Below are 4,781 nucleotides of genomic sequence, written 5' to 3' on the forward strand. Positions count from 1 at the left end.
CCACCTAGCAGGTAAGTCTGTGGGAAAGGAAGGTGGGGCAGATCAAGGGAGAGGGAGAGAAAATTATTTGGGGGTGCAGCTCCTCAGCAGCTACGTCCCACCCTGGCCAGGACCCCATTCAACTTACCCCTGCTCTTGTCTCTGACCCTGTTCCTCACCACAGGGGCCTTGATCTATCCCCCACCCTTTCTCTCCCCCATGGATTGACCTCCTGGTTTGGGGACCATGCGTGCTTGCATGCAGGCACTCAGCACCCCCACCCCAGCCTTGGATCGACTCCAAGAAGCTCTGAGATCTACTGGTGAATCAAGATTCACTTGTTGGTGACCATTGATCTATGGTATAACTTTCTAAATGTACCGAGATGTAGTTATCCAAATAGATTATGTGGTGCAAGAGAAGTTAGAAATAATTAGTAATACAGTACATAAGAGACACTTCTATGCCTCTACTCTTGGAATGAGTCTAATACTTTCATTATTAATTAAAAGGCCAGATATATTCATGCCTTTCTTCTGACTGATTTTTTTTATCCTGCCACTTTAGGTTGACTTTGGTCCTAGCTTGCCCTCTCCTTTTCACAGACTTTGTAAAACACCAGACAAGGCATCATGTATATTGACTGAGATGTGCTTCTTGGCAGTTAATCAATTATGGCAACTTTAAACACAAGACAACTAAGATAGTGCGACTAGCAAGAACAGTTTTTATACCACTATCTTGCCCATTCTCTGCAGCCAGTTCCCAAACTGCTATTTGGCCTGTTACACACATTCACAAAGCACTGACCTTTCTCTCTAGGGAATGGATTGCTTTGGCTGACCATTTTAGATGACAATCCCCCCTCCCCCCCAGTCATAAATAACATTTCAAAAAAATTAAAATCCCATTTTCCAGCAAGGTATGATATTCTGTAAGTATGTCACTTTCCTGTTGTTCTGGAATTCCTACTGCTTTCAAGTGACAGAAGTCTGACCCCATCTTTATCTAAAATGATCTCTCAAAAGGCTTGGGAAAGGGCAAATGAAAGAAGAGTACTTAGTAATAAGCTGTCATTATTAATAAAACACTACTAAATTATTTTATGAAATACATGTTTAAGAACACAGGGAAGAAGTCTAGAAATTTATGAATCATTTTGGTATGTACTATGATATTGATCGTTATCATAAATGAGTTGGTATTTTATAAGCACCCAGAAGTCCACAGAAATCCTCTGATAACTGCATTTCTAAGAAAGATGTTCTGGTATTTTTTACACCTATTGAAGAATACCTTAATTAATGAGTGACAGATAGGAAAAATTAGTTCATCAGATTGTTTCTAGTGAACAGAGGATCTGATACAGATCTGATCTGATCTGATTTACACCCTGGCCCCAGACTGATCTTTGTTTAACTTACATAGGAAGTACACGTCCCACTTCTCTAGCTTCTTTTACTCGTGTGCATTCTTGCCACTCCGTGAAACTAAAAGTAAAGATAGGCTCAAAAATGAAAAAGTGACGTGAAAGATCAAACCATGATATTAACATGTAAAACTTGGAGATTTCTGTCTTCCTTTGTCTTGCCTCCCTCTGTATCTCAGGAGTGGATAGCAGTACTGGCTCATAGCCCAAATACTAGAAGTATTTTTACTTTTCTGACCTTCAAAAAAACTAGTGGCATTGATTTAAAAAAAAAAATTTCTAAATCCGTTTTTTAAACTTTTTTCTTAATGCATGGCCTTATTTTCTTCACAAGATTCACCTTAGTAATTGGAATGATGGTTCTTGGGGTGTTTTTGGCCTGGAAGGAAGACTAGTTATCTGTCAAAGCAAATATACTTCAGCATAATATCGCAAACAGGGAAAAGCAGCAGGTTTGTGACCCAGAGACAACTGCTCAGTCCCCTTGGGTGTCACACAACTGACAGGCTGAGAACTGTTGGTCTAAATGAAAGTGAAATGTTGGCAAATGAAAGAGAGTTAAAATTATGTTTTCCAACCTTTTTCAGACCTGTTTTCTTAAAAATTCAGTCTAAACATGAAGAAATGCAATAAGCAGTATTGCCATCTACTGGATAAATTAGCCAAGTCTAATCTGTTATTGCAGCCTATGCTGCAGCCTTAAACACACCACAGTCTAGAGTTTCAAATTAAAAGGAGCTTTATCCTTCTTTTGTATGTGCTACTCAAACTTCTGTTTACTGGTCTGTGCAATAGCATCGCTGGGAAAGTTAGGTAGGAAATTATTACCTTTTTTCCTGAGCATGTTTGAGATTTAGAATTATTTTCCAATACCAAATTGCAACCAGAAATCTATGTAGGACTTTGTGAACTTCATCATCCTCCCCTCTACAAAAGGAAAAAAAAAAAAAGACCAGGACAGAGAATCAAAATATTCTATATAAAAAGTTTCAAAATGTTTAGTTTCAACTTTGATCTTTTTGTCTTTTTCATTTTCTCTTTTAGTATAAATCATGAACAATTTGGAGCAGTCATTTCTGATTAGAAACTAAAGCATTTCGTTTAAAATATTGAGATGAGGTATTTCAACATTATCCAATCAGGAGGTTCATAAAACTTGGATTTTTCCAGTGACCAGTTTCATTTTCAAATGAATCATAATTTTCTTACTTGTCAGAAAATTCCCACTGTACTTACATATGCATGAATAAACATTGAGTGAGATATTCTTCAGTGGATGTAAATTATCAGGCATGCATTAGCTGAAGTAGAGTAGGATTGTTTTTTTTTTCCATCAAGGAATCATATGCTTTAGACTAATAATGTCCTTTTGTGAAGATAAAATACTAAAATATTTTAACTTTTTGTATCATCAGAGTTCCAGATGGTTGAAAATCAAAGGGAAAAAACATTTGGATTTCAGTTAAAGAAATCTGCTGGTTTAGGGCTTGGTTAAATAATATGAAGCATGCAAACAGAAAAAAAGTATATTAAAATGTAAAATAAATGATTGCATACTATTTTAACTGTGATAAAGAGTTTAACAGAGTTGTGATAAAGGTTTGTTACAGATTTCCTTTTCCTTGTCTGGTTAGGAATGATATGTTGTATCTTTTCAGAGACTCCATGGAGTGATTGCAAATAGGATCCATAAATATAAATTGCTGTAGCGCTTCGTCTTAGAGCTCAGTCGTTTGAACCAGTAAATGGAACTGTTTAATCTAACTTGGATACTAGAAGATATTCATATAGTAGAAGACAGCCATCATTGAAGGAGCCCAAAAAGAATGCATTTTAAGTGGTGTTCTGATGTACATGAGCCAGTGCTATTTTCTCTCCCTTCGGTGATAATTGATTGTTAAATGCAATCAGATGAGCAGGTATGAAAAACAAGTAAAATCGGGGGCTTTCCCTTTGTAGTTTAATATTTGTGGCCTGACTTTTATCCTTGATTATTATTTACTTTTAGAAACTTATTAATGATCTATTCAAATATAATTCTGAAAATACTGTGTTGATAAGAGAAAAGAAAAATGCATGTTTGATTTGGCACTAGTCATAAATTTTGCAGAATATACATCTTTATTCTGAGATGGCTGAGTGGCATTGTCTGACCTAGTTGACACATGGATATACTTAAATCTCCAAGAACAGTACACATGGGTGAAACTTCATTAAAATTAGCTAACGAGGTGGAAACTGGATCATGTCAATGCTTCTGGAGTTCTAACATCTCTCTAAGTTTATGGAAAATATTTTCCCCACGAACACTGATTTATTAGATTCCCACTTCTTTTTGATCTATCTTCCTTTGCTCCTTGTTCTATGCAGATGTTATTGATATTCTAATATTAAAGGAGTAGAGAGTACTCTGTTTATTAAGGTAGGGTTTTTTAATAGTTATTTGCTTTGTGCAGAGAGAATTGGAAGCAACAGAAGTAATAATAATGAAGCGGCACGAAAACACCGAGTGGCTGCTAACACACAAGTTTAGGATTACATTTACTCTTCGAGTTCACAAATAGTACAGCATGAATAATAAAAGCAAAAATGAAGTGTTGCAGCAAGAGGAGGGGAGAACAGCATCTTGTCTGCTTGATCAGAAGGTAAAAAGGTTATTAAGATGTAAATTTCACTTTTCTCAAGAAAATAAGTGTTTCTATAAAATTTTTTCTTAAGTTGGAAAAGAATACTTCTGAACACAGAGATCTGTGGCTTGAAAGTATGCTGTATAACTGAGAGATCAGATTTGTTTTGGATTCTAGTTCTGATATGGAAAAACCAACAATTATAATAAACAGAAGTCACAAGTTACTTCAAAAACTACTGAAACCAAAATAACTCTGCTTGAAAGTTTCACACCCCGCTTTGTTTCTTCCTTCCTGCCCAAGGACTCTAGATACGTGGCAAGAGATGTTAAGTTACAAGACAGTAGCATCCAGAGAAAGACCATAAATGGAAAAAGATTGGTGCCAGTGTTTTATTAAAATTAAATATTTATTATCTCAAAGATTGCCCATCAGATTAAAGTTCTGTGTATGTACACACTAGGGCTGTGCAAAGCTTCAGTAGCTGATTTGATTCAGAGGAGATTTGGCCTGATTCGGTGACCGAATCTCCAAATCTGAATTGAATCGGGAGGCTAATTAAAAGCTCTGAATCAAAAAGATTTGAAGCATTCGAAAAAATTTGGAAAAGCTTTAGAATAGATTCAGCTGCTTCAGAGATTTGGCCATAGACTAAACAGGCAGCTGACAGCTGCCTCCAGCTGATAAGTCTGTTGGGGTTGGGGGAGTGGGGAGAGAAGGGGCAGGGGGGAAAGAGGGATTGGGGC

At 36.5% G+C, this 4,781-nt stretch overlaps 1 long non-coding RNA gene across 1 annotated transcript in view; it reads left to right on the forward strand.

Moving 5' to 3' along the window:
* LOC102385569 overlaps positions 1 to 4,047 on the forward strand; it is a 74,530-nt gene extending 70,483 nt beyond the window's left edge. The window contains exons 2-3 of the long non-coding RNA XR_322962.1: positions 3,067 to 3,327; positions 3,865 to 4,047. This is a non-coding gene — a long non-coding RNA (uncharacterized LOC102385569). The remainder of the gene's footprint in view (positions 1 to 3,066; positions 3,328 to 3,864) is intronic.
* Positions 4,048 to 4,781: the final 734 nt, after the last annotated feature.

This window comes from Alligator sinensis, unplaced genomic scaffold (genome assembly GCF_000455745.1).
Source record: "Alligator sinensis unplaced genomic scaffold, ASM45574v1 scaffold117_1, whole genome shotgun sequence".
Taxonomy (NCBI): domain Eukaryota; kingdom Metazoa; phylum Chordata; order Crocodylia; family Alligatoridae; genus Alligator; species Alligator sinensis.